Source organism: Poecilia mexicana, unplaced genomic scaffold, assembly GCF_051168715.1.
Source record: "Poecilia mexicana isolate PSO_F unplaced genomic scaffold, ASM5116871v1 scaffold_16, whole genome shotgun sequence".
NCBI lineage: Eukaryota > Metazoa > Chordata > Actinopteri > Cyprinodontiformes > Poeciliidae > Poecilia > Poecilia mexicana.
The window spans coordinates 7166393-7183862 of record NW_028263385.1 but is presented as its reverse complement, the minus strand read 5'-3'; the positions used below and the strand labels follow the sequence as shown (position 1 = coordinate 7183862).

The 17470-nt window shown below is 40.7% G+C and overlaps 1 protein-coding gene and 1 long non-coding RNA gene across 8 annotated transcripts in view; one reads left to right on the top strand and one right to left on the bottom strand.

Annotated features, from left to right (window-relative positions):
• Nucleotides 1-16930, bottom strand: part of satb1b (SATB homeobox 1b) — an 81768-nt gene extending 64838 nt beyond the window's left edge. The window contains exons 1-2 of one of the 7 annotated variants that reach the window (XM_088013743.1): nucleotides 16459-16928; nucleotides 15070-15103 (exon numbers count right to left, since the gene is read on the bottom strand). The gene's annotated coding sequence lies outside the window, so the exon portion shown is untranslated. Of the gene's footprint in view, nucleotides 1-690; nucleotides 2822-15069; nucleotides 15104-16458 lie in introns of those variants that run through there. The other 6 variants (XM_088013746.1, XM_088013747.1, XM_088013741.1 and 3 more) reach the window with 6 other exon arrangements.
• LOC106929568 (uncharacterized) lies at nucleotides 867-12758 on the top strand. Its single transcript, XR_001420676.2, has 2 exons — nucleotides 867-1003; nucleotides 12484-12758. It is a non-coding gene; the product is annotated as an uncharacterized LOC106929568 (long non-coding RNA).
• Nucleotides 16931-17470: the final 540 nt, after the last annotated feature.

Genomic DNA, 17470 nt, shown 5'->3' with positions numbered 1-17470 from the left:
AGCTGGAATGCTCAAAGAGTGAAAAGGGCAAAATCATCCACCCCCATGCAAAAAAGATCATGAACTCCCCCATTCATAGCATGCAATGAGGCAAACTAATTTGAGGAGGAAGGGGAGGAGGGCAGAGAGGAATCCAAACCCGGATGCCGTCCAGATCCAGGTCAGGATTTTTAAATGACCTTAAAACACAAAACAGGAGCAAAAGTTCAAATCACATTCTAAGAGAGTGGACTTATGCAGAAATGGAGTGGAGTGCAATGAAAACCGCATGCAGAGTTGAAAAGAAAAAAACAACCACAAATAAAATAGTGCAATAATTCAATCCTGACTTATGCATCTCAGGTTTTCAAGGAGTTGGTTGAAACTAAACGCTGCCTCTTTTACACCTGACAAGTGACTAATAATTTTAAAATCCACCGTGTGATTCACTTTTCTGGTCTACAGGCAGCAGCAGCATTTTTGGAGAAGCTGCGACTGCCTCATTGACTTTTATTGACACCTGTACAGACAGGAAAATAAAAGCCATACAGCAGCTGGTTTTTTTCTCTCTTTCTATGGCAATGTTTGGACACAAATCTGTTTTATTCTGCTGGTTTTTTAAAACATAAATAAAGAGATAATTCACCTGTATCAGCCTGAGTCTATCAGTGGCATGCCCTATGCTCGGTCATACTGAGATATCACACCAACCTGAATCTGAGAACTTCAGCACTGGAGAGCATAAAACACCGCCTGGAAAACGCGTCTCCTTCAAGTTTAGCCAGGGTAGAAAAATATTTCTTTTTTAAAAACAACAACAACTCCCGGGTCCTGTCCTCAGTGGGACTCGCTCTCCGTGTGCATGACAGCGGGGAGGTTGTGCTAAAAAAGAATCAGTGTTGAACCAGGCGCTTTCTCCGGCTCTTCTTGGCAGCGCAGCGGACAAACAACAACAACAACCCGGCGTCTGTGTGCCACTGCGAGGGACGACGAGGTCGAGATGGACCGCGATAGGCGAACATTGGTGAGCGGTTATGTCTCTCTGTGAGTGCCGGAGCCCCTGAACGTTAGCTAATTCCGTCCAGCTGGAGGAAACAAGCGGCAGAAAAAACGGAGAGCGGTAAAACCGGCGACATTTAGCTTCATAAAGTGGAGCGGGTTTAGCCGCCTCCAACCGCCGCTGCAACGGTTACAAGTCAAGAGGCGACTTCGGCTCTAGTTCCGCTCCGCGACATCCACACCGCCGCCGAGCAGTCCGGATAGCAGCCGATAATAAACCCTCGATGTGGACGGAGACGAGAGCAGCCCCGGCGGTAGTGATAGTAGGAGGCGTCCTGTCTGTTGGATGGGGGATTGGCGTCCGGACGGAGCTCCTCTTCTGTTTCTCTTTCTTTCTTTCTTTCTGTCTCTGCCCCTCTCACTCCGTCTCTCCCTCTCTGTCCCCATTAAATTATTAGTTGTATTGACTCATCACTCCCCCCCTCACTGCTCTGCTCTCCTCGCTGCTGCCGCTGCCTGCGCTTTCCCCTCTTTATCCTCCTCATTTACAACAGCGTGGCGGAGGAGGGGTACATTTATTTCTATATCGTTATTTGGGGGGTGAGAAACATTATAAAGCATGAAGCAGAGCCAGGGTGAGGTATTAGCGAACTATGCGACCCGCTTAGTGACCCTCAGGAGCCAGAGGGGGGCATCCAAGAGCACTTTAATTCTTTCAAAAACATATTTTATTATGTATTTGTTGAAACTGTCACTCTGTTGTGACCATATGGTATGAGACTGTGAAAAAATTTTGCTCCTCTGCCTTCAGTGCTATCTATAAACAACCAATCAGAGCCAGGAGGAGGGTCTTGGTGCTGTCAATCACTCTCTATGTAGCGCTGCAGCTAGCAGAGCCTCAGGCTGATTAGCATGGCCAGCAATGACGGTGGTTTGCTTGTAACTGTAAGTTGTTTCTCCGTCATTAGCACATTGAGCAGTGAGTACATGACATTGATTGACAGCACTAAGACCCTCCTCCTGCCTCTGAATGATCGTTTTTGATCGGAAGTGAAGCATTTCTTCAGCCAACAATAGTAGCTCAAGGAGAGGATGGTGGAAATCGATCTTTTCACAGATTATCTGTCTCATATTTTTGCTGTCAAAACATGGTGATCGTTTTAACAAATATGGAAAAAACATATTTTTGAAAGTTACACATTGAAGCTTTAAAGGGATAGCTCACATTTTTTAAACTGGGCTTTTCTCAAAAGGTTTTACAAGCCTGAGGCAGGGCCGGCCAAAGCCTTTTTGGGGGCCTAAGCAGATTTTCATTTAGGACAGTAGCATACCTACTGTCATGAGCGTCATTAATATTTACCCTACATCATACCAGTGTTATTATGGCTGTTGATTTTAACCTTACATGAGTAGCAAACTAAAATAAATATTTGGATTTTGAAATGGAGAGTGGTGTTTAACTGTGTCAAACAGTAACTTCACCTGACAAAAACTAAATTTACAGTAAACAAGATTGTGCTGTTATAACAGCACAATCTTGCTGTTACAACAGCAAGATTGTGAAACTAAAAAAAAACTAAAAATAAAAAATGAAAGTCCGCTGCCAGAGAAGTAAGCTAGCAATATTTAAAAACAAACAAACAAACAAAAGTAGAATGACAGACGATATTCTTGAGAAACACCTACTTTGTCTGCAGACATGCTTCTTTAGGTTTGAGTTAATTCAGTTTAAAAAGTGAAACTTCATTATCATATCTCAACTTTTTGTTTGACTGTTATAGCATACAGGTCATGAAAACTCAAAATTCAGTTTCAGAAATTATAATTTTGAACAAAACTTTCAGAATCTGTCTTGGAAGCACGACCCATACCATCAGCTAATTAGCGCATGTGCTAACAGAAACTTCTGGCAGTGTATTTTATTTGTTTTGGAGTTTCACTGTGATAATAAAAATAATGTATGATTTAAAGAAAATAACAAAAAATAGAAATAAAAAGAGTTTTGTCGCATTTCAGTAGACTTTTTTGACTATTTTCTGAAAAATAAATCAAGTAAACACATTTGCCCATGTACAGTAAAGAAACATTAGAAAAGATAGTCATAAATTAGTTTCTTATGAAAACATGGGATGTAGTCTTGTACAATAAATCATTTAGTTAATCTAATAAAAGATGTGACTGTTATAAAAATAAACATCTTTGTTTTGCTCATGATCAGTCCACCATAAATCCTTTCGCTTGAATTATAATCTTCAAACTAAACAACTTTGGTAAGAGAATTATAACATTCTCTCATCCTGTTCTCTTATAGTGTTTTAAATAATATAGATAATAAATATGGTATACTTTGTTTATTTAAATTTTAAGAATAATCCAGAAATATTTCTTTTAGCACTTTCTGGACAGATTATGCGCTCAATATTTGTTTGCCGCTATTTTTGCATGAATTCATCAATGCAGAGTGGCGTGGAAGCGATTAGCACGTAGCAATGCTAAGGCCTTAAAGAATCCCACCCAGCTTGATTTAATGGCGGCCTTCACCTCTTCTGCATTGTTAAGTCTGCAATCTCTCATTTTTCTCTTTATGGTACTCCATAGTTTCTCTGTGAGGTTTATGAGGTCAGTGAGTTGGCCAGTTAATGCGACGGTCATTAAAGCAGCTACTGGTACTTTTGGCAGTCCTGCTGGAAAATAAAATCAGCATCTCCATAAAGTCAGTGGAGGGAAAGTTTGAAGTGCAGAAAAATGATTCCAGAGACTCCTCTGAACTGAGGATACGATGAAAACACAGTGGAACAACACCAGTGGGTGACACTGCTCCACAAATTCCCACTGAAACTGGAAAATTTCACACTGGATGTCAAGCAACTTGGGTCCAGTGCCTCACCACTCTTTCTCCGGACTCTGGGAACTCAAAATGAAATGCAGAGTTTTACTTTTGGTTCAGTTCAGTCCTTTTTCCTAAATACGTCAGAATATGACCCATGAAGTATTGGACCTGCACTCCACAATTTGTGAATCTCAATCAAATTGTTTATTGGGCAGTGCTTCATAACGCTCTACCACAGTTTTTCCTTCCACTAAGCTTTCCACCAATATGCTTGAATGACTTTTTGTGGTCTACCATCATGTCAGATAATGGTTTTTTGTGTAAGCCACAATGTAACAGAGTTCCGTTTTTATTGGTACGATCCAATATTTAATTTCTGAATTTAGAGTTGGTGTTAGCTCTAAGCTATAATCTTTAAAATGAACCAAAATAAAAACCTAAAATCACACTGTATGAGTTTACATATTTCACTTGATGAATTCAGGTTGTCATAAATGAAAATTTTTTCCTGATATTCTAATTTACACACCTTTATGTCTTAAAGTAATTTTCTTACAAGTTTCTGTTAAAAGTTTATGAGCTGATATTATCTTACCTGCAGTAAATATTACTTTTTGGGGAGGAGGGGTATATATCTGCTCTATATTTAGATTAATCTACCTGACCGAAAGGCAAAGCGCGCATTCTGCAATCTGGAAACAACTAAAATCACAAAAATATCCTTTTTTAATAATCTTTCAACTCTTGTCACATGATGATAATTTACACATGAATTTGAGTTAGGAGGCAGCGTGACTGGAATAATCTTCCTATTTGAAACAAATGCTCAGAATGTAAGAGTACTGGATTTGTAGTCAGATATGAAAGTAAAGTAGAGAAAATGTTTTTACTAAAAACTAATTTATTAATTTTTAAACTGCCTTACTGTTCTTTTGGGATGTTTTTCTGATCGGTGATTATTTGTTCCGTTCTCAGTTCATGTTTCACACCAGAAGAATATTGGCGGCGCACCGCCTCCAACCTCCACTTCCTGTCTACATAGTTACTGGTTTCAGACACTTGACACAGTTTAATAGTTCTTGAAATAGCTTTCAAATAAGCTACTAACACGTTTTTGAGACTAAAAGTTGCTTTTCACACAGTAAACATAACTTTTGGTTTTAGCCACTTTCCAGATTAGCACTTTATTCTTTACCTATACTAAATAATTAGGCGTAGGAGGTTATACACTGCAAATAACATAACTGCTTTTATAAGAAACCCCACTGAAAAATACTGAACTATATCTAGATTTTCTAATTTAATAAGAATAAGCCTGACTTTTAATTAGCTCATAATTTTGAGCTCTTAATCGTAAAAAGTTTTAAAATGTTAAATATATTTTTTAAAGCAGGTAGGAATTTGAGATTTTCCTGGCATGATGACCTAAAATTCCTAAGGTTTTATATTTGCTCAAGTAGTGAAACTGAAATTTAGTCTATAATCTAATTGATTTTATTCAAAATAAGCAACATTTATCCGTACTGTTGCTAAAATAATAAAACATTGATAAATGCGTCTTTAAGAATGTTATCATTCATTTTTACACAGTACTATGCAAAATAGAACAAACCCCCACTAACGTTAGTAGACAATTTTAAGTTTTTAATGTGGAAACTTAAACAAGCTAATATTCTCTGTTTAATTAGTCAGGCTGTATGCTGAGGTAGCCAGGTCAGTGCCTGTCGGGCATGTTGCTACTAAAAGGAGTAATGGGTGTTTATATTTTCTGACTGGACAATTTGTTTTTCCTGTAAGCGTGGAAAAAAACAAACTGTCTTTTTCAAAATTGCTGAGATGCAGCATTTAGCTAGTAGAGGCAGCAATATGACAAAAACATTTTGCAACATTTTTAAAGTATAATTTATGTTGAAGTGTTTGTTTTTTTTTCTTTTCAGAAAAGGAATCTGACAGTGATATGAACAACTTCAATGCAAATACATTTACGTTGCACCAAAGGCTAGTTTTCATCCAAAAAAAAACTGTATTAATTTAACGTGATTTATAGACGATATTACGATCTTCTTTGCTTTGGAAGATTGTCAACTCTGTCAAAAGCAACACAGATATTGACTCCCAGTGGTAAATATTAAATAAAAGATTGTCTTATTTGTAATATAGCAAGTTAAAACCAGTTTTTTTCTACAAGGTTTAGCTGTGATTAAACCAGTTTTGCACAAGTGACTATAAATAATATAAATATGTGAGCATAGACTCTCTATGCTGTGACGTTTCACAACATATGAATCATCGCTGAAGGAATTTTAATTATGTTATTATACTTATAACACAACATCCTGATCACAATTACATCACACATTCTCCACAATTATTATCTGACCTTTCTGCGATGTTAGTGCCAGAGGGGAAAAAATCAAGATAACTCTGAAAACATAGGCCGCCTTCTTTCAAATGCCACGCTGCTACGGTTAGCTAGCCTGCATTGTAAATGAACAGAAGCTGGACGGACAATTTTAGTCGCTTTAATTTTGTTCCCTCTTTTCACAATAGAGCTTTTAATAATATTTTATGAAGATCTTCACTTATGAACAAATACAGTGTTGTTAAACTGCTTATTCTGCTTTAATTTTGTAAAATTTCAGTTGCATTAAGCTGCCTTAGCAATCAGCCATCACAAGGTGAATTCTTACACAAATTATGCAATAAACACTCTCCGTAGTTTTGCAGTTATGTTTACATAATAGTAATAATCTAATAGTTTATAAAAAATCTCAATTAGTATTTTATGTGTTACTTGTAGTTTAAGAGTTCAAGTTAAAGCTGGAGTTCACTGCTAGCTTACTAATTAACTATAAAACAATTGATATGGAAAGAATGCATGACATAAAAGTTGTGTGACTTCATGTTTTTATGATGTAAAGCACTTTGAAATGCCTTGTTGCTAAAATGTGCCATACAAATAAAATTTAAATGATTTGATTGAAAAGAACAATTCATTTAAGCATGGTGGCACTGTGGTGGCCAATTCAATGGGTCCCTGGCCCCCATGTAACCTTTGTCCGCCCCTGGAAGAGAGTGAATGTGTATGTGAGAGAAAGAGACCAACAAACAGCCATTTGTTTGGACATATTTCTCAAAAAGTTGAGTTAGAAAGAAAATATATTTCACTCACACATAAACAACTATAAAACCCTACACACACACACACACACACACACACGCACACACACACACACCGTCGGTGTGATTTCAGACTGTGCACACAGAAATTTTTAATCAGCTTGATTAGAGTGAGGCGGTCCTGCATTTATTAGTGGGCAGCAGCACACAGATGCTCTCACACACACACAGACTCCAAATACCTCAATCTATTAAGGCTGTGTTATTTTCATGCTTATGTTTCATTCAAACATTTTTCTGTTTTTATTTTACCTTCATTTATTGTGCAAAAGTGGCCCAGAAATACATTTATATGAGCCAAACATGGAGGAAAATGAGCCACCTTAAAGCTACGATACATATTTTATATTTTGCATATATCCAATCTTATGCTTACGCGTTATTGCATTAAAAGTAAGTAAGTTAAACTTCTTTTTATGCAAACATAACACCTTATAAACTTTAACCTGCGCTCTCCATTATGTCAAAGTAGATTATCCCAAAATATAAGGCGGGGTAATCTCTGTTGACGTTGTCAACAAAAGTCTGAACTGTCAAACATTCAGAAGGACAAAACGTTCAGAGAGCAGCTGGTCGTTGTTGTTGTTACTTGTGCAATTATTTCAGAAGCCTCAAAAAAGTTAATCTGTTGAAACAGACAACAGAAGCACTGATATACTGTTTGTATGTAATTAAAAGGTGGGTTTATAATAACAGTTTACTGTGGGATTATTAATGCTGAAGATGTGCATGATCAGGTGAGAAAAAGCATCTAAAATGTTGTTTGTTATTTGTTCTTTTGATGTCACGCAAATCTGTAACCCATGTAAGACGAGTGCGCTTTCCTCCCTTAATTGCTGCAACAAATGAGAGGTGAGAAGTCGCGTCTGTCCAGGTCGCGTAAGAACAAAAACAGGAAACCAACAGAACACAGGAAGCCTGCGCACCTATCACAGCGTCAGAACCAGAGGCTCTGAGGCGACCTCGCAGGTCAGGCGGGTACGAGTCGCTTCGTACATGTCAATAAATCTTTGCAGGGCACAAAACGAGACCTGGGGGCGGGGGGCGTATAAATCAACTCAGAACGAGGAGGAAGCACTTGAGTCAGCAAAGAAAGGAACACGACGTGATGACTGTAAAGAAAGGCGGTCAGTTCTGGAGTTGAGATGCAATTAAGCTTAATTTGAAAGAGAAACAGGTACAGCAACAAGATGCAGATAAAGTAATACTGAGTTATATCATCAGCCACATGAGAAACCAAATCATTGTTCCGCCCACCTCGACTGCGGGGTCAAAAGTTTGTTCACCTGCAAATATGTTTGTAAAAGGCAGAAGAAGGCTGACACTTTTAAACGGAAAAACTACAATGTGAAACTCACCTTTCGGATCCGCGATGGAACAATGGCGTGGTTGACACCTGGTGCAGTGTGAAGTTTTGCGGGGGCGTCTGAATTTAAAACGGAGACCTACGACTGTGGCTTTCTTTGAAAGGAAATGGAAGGAAGACTTTTTATAGACCCCCTCCTGACCAAAACGTTTACAGTGACGAACCGACGCCGCCACACAGATTCACCTATCAATTCTTATCTCGACCATGCTCAGGGTTTCAGAAAACTGCCAACACTGAAAGCTAAGCACAGCTGTGGTGTGCAGTGTGGTTACACGGCTGTGCTGTGTGCCGTCGAAGACCAGAATCAGTTCGTTTTCAGCACCAGGCAAGACATTTCAATCAGAAAAATGAGCGATTTCAAACCTAAAATCCAAACAAGGTTGAAGCTCTTTCAGGATAAAACATCTACATACAGCTCTGAAAAAATACAGAACAGCAGCAAATGTTTAGTTTCTCTGATTTTTACATTTTTAGGCATTTTAAGTAACAAAAACAGGCAACAATTCTTCCAAATTCCACATAAAAGTACTGACATTTTTTTTGCAGACTGTGACAAACAGACAACAGACTGAAATAAGTGGTGGGCGGTATGGACTTTAAGTTTTATCACAATATGTTCTGGTGACAATAAGAACTACTCATTACTTCTTTTTTAGGCCTGACTGCATCTCAGCATTCAAAACCCAACAAACGCAAATTCTGCTCTTGAGAAAAATTGTAATGCATTCCTTTGTGTCACCAAGCTGCTCACAATTATTAATATTTAATAAATAAATAGTGGAGAAAATGGTAAAACCAACAACACAGATACTTTTGGGGGTTATTGAATATTAGCTGGAATGTATTGTAACAATAACTCAAAATTCTCATCATGACAAGAAATTTATCACGATAAATGACAAACGATACGATGAATTCCCACTCCTACCTCAAACAAAAAGCAAACATCACTACAATAATTACTCAACTTTGCTTTCATGCAGCTTTAATTTTATTTTTTTTGCATGTCTGCTCCAGTTCATCACGCCCTCTGCGTCTCTGGCTTTGCGGCACCTCGACTTTCACAGCACTGCTGCAAAAAACATCATGCATGCTCACATGTTTTCCCACGTTTGACGTCTTCTGCAGGTTTTTCTCCCCCCCTCTTACGTCCCCTTTCCTCCCGGCCACTCTCGGTAACCGAGCGACGGTGAAAAGCGAGCCATTGTCGACAAATGCTCTTTTTCTCTCTGGCATGACGCAAACCGCCGCAGTCATTTTCCACAGCGATTGTCGGGCGCCATCAGAGAGAGAGCGCTGATAACCCCTGCCAGGCCTTGGCACCAGCCAACAGGTGCCGCCACTGCCAGGCGAGGCTTTGGCACCGAGCGCGGCTCGCAGAAACCCTCTGACATCCAGAAGGGCACAGATTTGCACTGAATGCACCACTGAATCAACACTGCTGATTATCAATTAACATATAGCGGGTTTTGTATCTCGCAGAAAAGAGGAGCAAGAAAAAAAAAAGGCTTTGAAGCAGAGAAAGCTGGTTTTAAAACATGCTAGTCTTGTGCTGTCATAATCACGTTCTGAATGCAGATTTAGCTCTGTTCAGGCCTCTGGACTGCGCAGGCAGGATCTTTTTTTTCTCTTTTTTTCATGCCTGATGGCCACATTTGTAAAGACGTCATGAGAAATGACAGAATATCTGCACCACCTGCAGAGTGTGCATTATCAAAGGTAACGCTTATCTGTGTATCACATTTGGCCTGCTGGGTAAAAGCCTCACGTTTACGTCTCATTAAGCCCATTTCTTTAAAGAAGACACCAACAATCAGCACACAAAGGGGGGAGAACATGACTAAGAAAACACATCACAGTTGGCTCGGCGTCGAGGAGCGTCTTTATTTAGCGCGTCACGCGAAGCCGTGCCGCGCCGCCGCCGCTCGCAGCACGTAGGTGTCTGTGATGTCTTCATGCTCGCCACTTGTGATGCCTCTAATGGGCATTAATACGATTATTTGCCTCCTAATACAAATTAGTCTGAGCGGCAAACACAAACAGCATGGGGGCTAAGCTCCGCCACCGGTTTCGACTCTGAAGCGTCTCCCACAATAACGCAAACATAATGGTGTTATTTATTAGAGACTGCGGAGGATTTTAATAAATCTGTCGAGGAATGTGTCAAAAAGACGCCTCTGTGAGTGGGGGCTCAGACGAGCCTCAGACAGACACTGGAAGTGGAAATAAAGTCAAATAAAACTGAACAAATTGTTTTTTTTTCTAATTTCGAAGAAATTTGATCTAGAAAAGTAAAAAGAAATCCCATAAAATTCAGAATTATGGGATCCAATTTGGGTTTGTTGAAATAAATACTGGCATGCACAGCACTGCAAAATCACAAAGTCTTGCAAAGTGTTTTGCCTACTTTCTACTGCAAATACATTGTACATTTGAAGTAAGACAAAACTGACTTAAAAGTAACTTTTCAGTAAGATATACGAGTTTGTTTTAAGCAAATAATTCCTTAAAATTGATGAAAAAGTACAAGTTCCACTGGCAGATTATTTAACTTTAACCTGGGAAAAATACTGTGAAATAATCTTCCTGTGAAACCATCAGTATTAAGGAATTACTGACTTAAAATAGCTCCAATATATTGCAGAAAAGCTACTTTTGTGTTTGTTTTGCCTTATTTCAAGTATACTAAATTATTCCCACTTGAAACTAGACCAAGAATACTTGGTAAGATTTTGTGTTTTTGCAGTGCGTCTTCCCAGAGAGGTCTAAAAACTCCCCAATAATTATAAAACACATTTATCACAACTTCCTTAAAAAGACTTTACATGTTGTGGATGCAGATAAGCAAGTAGAACCGTCTGAAAAGAAGGTGATTTTGATCATTTATGTCCATGTTGTGGTGCTGGAGGAAGCAGAAAACAGGAACATGATGAACCGAGAGTCAGTTCCTGAGTCTTTAATTGTTTTATAATCACATGAAGAAGACAGAAATAGCAGCGGAGCAAGTGGTCTCCTCCTCGGGTCAGCTGACATCAAGGCCTGACGCCGCTCGGCCTCCGCCTGCCGCGCTGCGCCGACAAACACCAGAACCGTTTGCGCTGGAAGACGAAAAGACAACAACAACGTTCTCACACCGCAAACACTCGGCTTCTCAACAGTCACCCCCCTTTAAAGTGCGCGGCGTGCACTGTACACGCTGCAACTCCCACGCATGTACACGAACATCCGCTCGGCTCCGGCGTGCAGGCTGCGCCGCGCCTCTCCGAACGCCTCAAAACTCCCCGCGACTCCTCTGAAATCAACCTGTGTCCGAACCGGCCCGCTCTCAGCTCTCGCTTTATTAGATTACAGAACCAATTAGCTGCCAGACAATCAACAGGCATCAGAGGCGGAGCAGTTTCTTTAACAGAAAATGACTTTTCTGCCACTGCAGGCCGGACGGGTCGGCCTTTCACATGACCGAATAATCAAACTCTAATTTCTGCCTCGTGGATCGCAACAAATAAACAATTAATACAGCCAGACAGGCGGTGAAGGGAGGGGAGTGTCTGTGTGCGTGAGACGGAGGATGAGGAGCTGGCTTTGTGAGCGAGGGGTGAGGAAGGTCAGCATGTCCAGCTGGGGTTTTTTTAAACGGAGCAATCCCAAGGGAAAGAGTTGCAGGTGAGCCAGGAAGTGACGCCTGACAGAAACGGAGGCAAACTGCTCCTGACAAGAGTCTCTTTCTGAAAGATGCGCCTCTTTATCTGTGTTTTTTTCTGTGCAGATTTAATCCCTCGTCACAGGATAAATCATCCATCCCCTGACGAACAAAACAGTTGTTAAGGCAAGTGTGTGTGTCAGGCGGAGAGAATACAGTGTGTTGAAATTGTTTCATTGGGGTACGTGGGTGGGTATTAACAACCTGATCTTAGCGGGATGCGCTTTCCTCCAAATCGCTCCTTTTTTTCCTCCCCCAAACAAAGGATTCTGGAAAAACCTACACAGATTGGATAAAGACAAGCAGCACAACAAAAGACAATGTGGTTTAAAAAAAAAAAAAGGAAGAAGGGAAAATATATACGGTGGGACGTGTAATGTGATTTGAATCGTGAAAAACTTGCATGCACGCATCCTTTAATTGCAGGAAATAAGAAGCAGGGAGAAAAGAAGGCGAGCAGGAGGAATGTCACTTTGGAGGAGCGTGACGAAACCGAGATGACGGACTCGGAGCGCGACTCGCCGAGCCCATTCTGAGGACGCCGAGACAATGTGAGGCTTTTATCAGCAAGCCGAGGAATCTGGATCAACAGTATGCAAAACATACACCAAAATAAATGCAACCAAACATGTTGCAACAGCAGAACCTCGCTGGGTTTTTGTGCTTCCTATAAAAAAATAAAGTTTCACATAATGACAAAATGAGCTGCAGCTCCTGATGCAGTCAGGGTGGCATGTCTGTATCTGACAGCAGAGCTGCTGCTGGTGTCGGGGGGTGTGGGGGGTGTTGGTATCTTTCATTATTTCCAGCCCAGGAATGCAGCAATCACTATTAACTCGCCAAGCGCCAAGCTTTTTTTTTCTTCTTTCCCTTCTCCACAAACTAGCTGCAACATGCCGTAGATGAAGAAAATCATTGTTATCTTTCTCCTCTATTAGCAGTCTGACAGAGTTGTTCTACACTGAGGAACGTGCACACACCGAATCCCCAAAGAGCCACACATTTAACACGGAAAAAAAAAAAAAAGAAGCGAGACAGGCCTCTTATTTACTGGCGACAGTCTAATAAATACACTTGCTGGCGGCTAAAACAGGTATTTACTCCACTCCCTACCGCAGGTATAATTTCACTGTTTGCTGAGCTGTTATTTTGCCACAGCGATAATTATCGAGGTGGCAGAGAAGGACGATTAATGGTTTTAGACGAGATATCAGCCTCAGCTCTAAAATCTCTGCAAACACCAGAGAGATGAAGGGGAACATGGAAGAATTTCAGGAGAAGTCTCAACTCAGAGAGGGAGATGGAGGCGGAAATTTAACATTTTTAGTTGAGGCTTTTTCTTCTTTTTTATTTTTAGCTTGATTGAGATGCACCAGCCATTTAAAGTGGGATCAGAATCAGCTTTTAAAATACCAAACAGTCAGTTTTTAAAAAAGGGACAAATCACAGCCAGCAGCATGTATGTTGATACAGGTTTTTTAGTTAAAGAAAAATCCAATAAAGCTTAAAAACATATGATTTGGTGCATAAATCTAGATTATGTATTAAATTCATTACTTCTAATAAACAGCACGCAGCTCCTTTTTTTCTCCTTAACGCGTCAAAATCCTTGGAGGAGAAAAAACCCTGATCCACAGGTCAAATACATATTTTAAAAAATCTAATTTTCCTTTTTTATATCCATTAATTGCATTAAAAAATGTAAGTTTTCTGTCAGTAAGTGCATCAACTGACAGCATGCACTTTAAGTTTGACTAAAATCACGTGAAAATCTGGAGTATAAGACGAGTTTTAATGATTTAATTTAGAAATTTCTTCATTTTTACTGATGGATTCTAAACTCTGGCGTCTATCACTAAACCTGCAGCACATTTTCTGACTCTTATGTTATAAAACTCAGAAACAAAATAGGACTTAAAAGAAAACTGGACATTTTAAGTCTACGTTTTAGGAACTGTAACACATCAAGCATAAAAGGAAAAAATATACTGCTGATTCTTTTTTTTTTTTTTTTTAAACTCTTAATGAGTTTTCCTCGTTCAAAACCAGAATAGCAAATAAAAACAAGAATCAGTTTTGGCCTGGAAAACCCAGACTGGTGCATCTCTACTTTGAGGTGTGAGTTTGGGAACAAATAAAAACAAAATAAAACAGAAAACAGAACCAAGCGCTGGGTTTTTAAATTTTTGTTTTGTCTTGTGTTCACTAATTGGTCCCTCGTGTTCACGGGGACAGACTCTGGAGCTCAGCAACCATCAGATGATCCCCAAAGAACGCGGTCCGAACCGATCCCAGACGCTGGCTGGGACCACGGCTGCACAAACGCCTCGGCGCACATCACGAGCCGACTTCCTGCTCGTACACTACTACGCTACAGTAAATGCAACGTGCTCTGGTTTCGATTAGTCGTAATGAAAACAAAACCAAGACGATGAAGAACAAAGGTTGTACCTGCAAGTTAAAAGAAGAAAGAAAGAAAGAAAGAAAGAAAGGTGGAAACCCTGCAATTGTTTTCCCGAGATCAGCCCGCTGACTGTAAATCACAGAGCGGTTATTGTAAGAAGAGAAACGGGATTTTATCACATGGTTAATAAGCTGTGACAGATGTTTTACTCTCCGCCGCCGCCGCATCGTTGTGACCTGGCAGTCATGTTCAGCCATCCTCATGTTCTGATTCTTATCATTCCTGCCAAGCAAGTTTACAGATTTCGCCAAGCATGTTGACGTGTCCGCCTGGGGACACGTGTGTGTGTGTGTGTGTGAGTGTGTGTGTGTGTGTGAGAAAGAGGTGCATCTTTGTGCCACTTTCCCGACCACAAACTGATAAAAAGTGGTTGAAGAGGAGCTCTCTCTCTCAAAGCCGAGGAGTAATACTGAGAAGTTGTTCTTCTCGAGGCTTTTCGCCTTTGTCAGAAGGCTATGTTACAAGAAGTGACACATGGCAAGCCTGAGACAGGAAAAGGGCTCTTTGTGTTGGTGTGTGTGTGAATTGCTGCTCTCAACGGTACTGACCAGATAAGCCGCAGCACCTTGAGCTGCCAGAGATCTGCAAAGATAAAAGGAGAAAAATCACCGGTTCTTCGCCATGATCCGTTTTCTCACATGCAAAAGAAAGTGCCACGCTTTATCTCACCGGTGCACGTTCGCTCGCACGATTATTCATGAAAATCCCCGACTAATAACCCAATCTGACACATCTGCTCGGGTCTCTGAGTCATCGGGTCAAACCTGCATTTCTGCTGACGTCTATTTATGAGCGATCTTGATTAAGCCAGTGGCCGAGCCGCTGCCTGTGTGAAATGTCAGCTTTTTTTTTCTTTTCTCTAAAGGAGCAGACAGTGAAACCTTTAAAAGGCTGCACACCACAGAGCAGCGGTGCCCACGCACAACAGAAGACGGCAACACACACTCCTATCTGCCTGTCCAAAAAAACACACACACAACCTGCACAGTGTTCTGGTTGTTAATTCATCCGCACAGCCACAGGGGAAGAAGCAGCATCTCTGCATCTCACTGGACTCGCTGACACCCAGTCAGACTGACAAACTTTTACTGCTGTGACATTAAATTAAAAAAAGTTTGACTCAAGCAGCGAAGAGAAAGAGTGAGCAGAGGAGAGACGATGAGGTGAGTCCAGGACGCGTAAAACTTAAGTTGTAAATACAAACATTTTCTGTCTTTCCACATAAACACTGTTATTAGTTTTCTCTTAGCACATGAATGTCAGTATGCTCAAACACTAAAATGTCAAAATATGCTTCACCTGTTTGATCTGTTACCCCCCAAAAAACTCCATATTAGTTTTACAACCGACCTGATTCAATAAAATCTCTTGAAAATGTAAACATCAGAATCCGTCCTCGTTTTTTTTACAAACAGCAGCATCACTTCTTCATCTTAAAACTCAAAATTTGACTCATTTTTTTCGCAGAACAGACGATTCAGATCAAACAGCGTCTGAAAGATTTCACGGTTTTTCAGTGGGAAGGAAATCAAAATATGAAGAACAATTATTTCAGGATCATTTTTAAAGTGAGGCGGAAACATGAGGTGACAGGTGTGCAACATTCACCTGACTTTAGTCAACTTTCACCAAGTTTTCTGGCTTTTACAACTTTCTGAAACAGAAATGCAGTCCTCTTATATCGCTTTTATTTTATTCCTTATATTGAGTATAATTTCATGAATGTGCAGCTATGTCATTTCAAAACATCCACCTGCCTAAATAAGTGAATTTCAGTGAATACATTTTAGATTTGGGAAGAAAATATGCGCAAAAGTTGATCATCCTCATTTAAAGGAGACGCACCTTATTTGTTTTTGTTTTGTTTTTCTGATGGTGAGACTTTAAATGACCCCGATCAGCTGAGGGCGGCCATGTGCGGCTGTGTGGCTCCATACCTTTAAAGTCAGCAGCCGCTCGACCTCCTGTTTTCCATCAAAAGTTGAACAGCCTCCCCGTTTCAGCGCTCCACCGCGGCGAGAGATCCAAAAATAGGCGACTGCTCTGTGGGAGGAAAAGCTGCTCTGAAAAGTCAAAAGTCCGACGGATGAGGAGGAGAAAGAGGCGGAGGAGGAGGAAGAGGAGATGGAGGAGGGGGGTGGTCTTGTGGAGACCGCACAGGCGGGGAGAGGTTGAAGTTGAAGGAGCGCACACGGAGCAGAAAACGCGAACAACCGTGCGCTGCGGGCAGCGTGGGTGAAGTGGAGGAGAGGAGAGGAGAGAAGAGTGGCGGCATGTGAGGAAGGAGGGCTGCTTTGAGATGAAGGGGTGGCAGGTAAACGGAGCGCCCCTCCCCGTTCGCATGATGCTCAAATCGATGATTTGCCAGCTGCGGCGCGGCTCGTCTCATTGCCCCACTTTGGTATCCGGGGACGCGCAGAGGGGAGAGAGAGCGGCGCACTCACTCACTCACTCACTCACTCTCACTCACTCATTCACGTCCATTCTCACATTTACACACCACATGTCTGCATGTCAAGGAGAGGAGGAAGGTTGAATCAACAACAACAAAAAGAGAATAAAAATAAATCCTGATAAGCAGCGGATTACGCGCAGCTTTTGCGCACACCTGTGCGGAACCTTCAGCCATCTCCAGTGCAGGAAAGAGCGCAAAAGTGCGTGCAAATAACTTTTTAGTTATAAGTAGTAATAAAATTAATAATAATAAAAAAGCATAAATGTTTGCCTGTTTTTATCTCATTAATTTCGCCAGTTTGAACAAAGCTTTTAGTGGGGAAAATATCCCGATTAATATTCTGTTTATTCTGCAGGAAACATTTCAGATGCGTCGTTTCTGAATCCATCAGCTGTTGCCTTTTTTTCCTCAAACCTGCGGGGCCGAGCAGCAAGAAATAAAACATCTAAAAGATTATTACAGCCAGGCGCTGGATTACCGGGTTTTTATTTGTA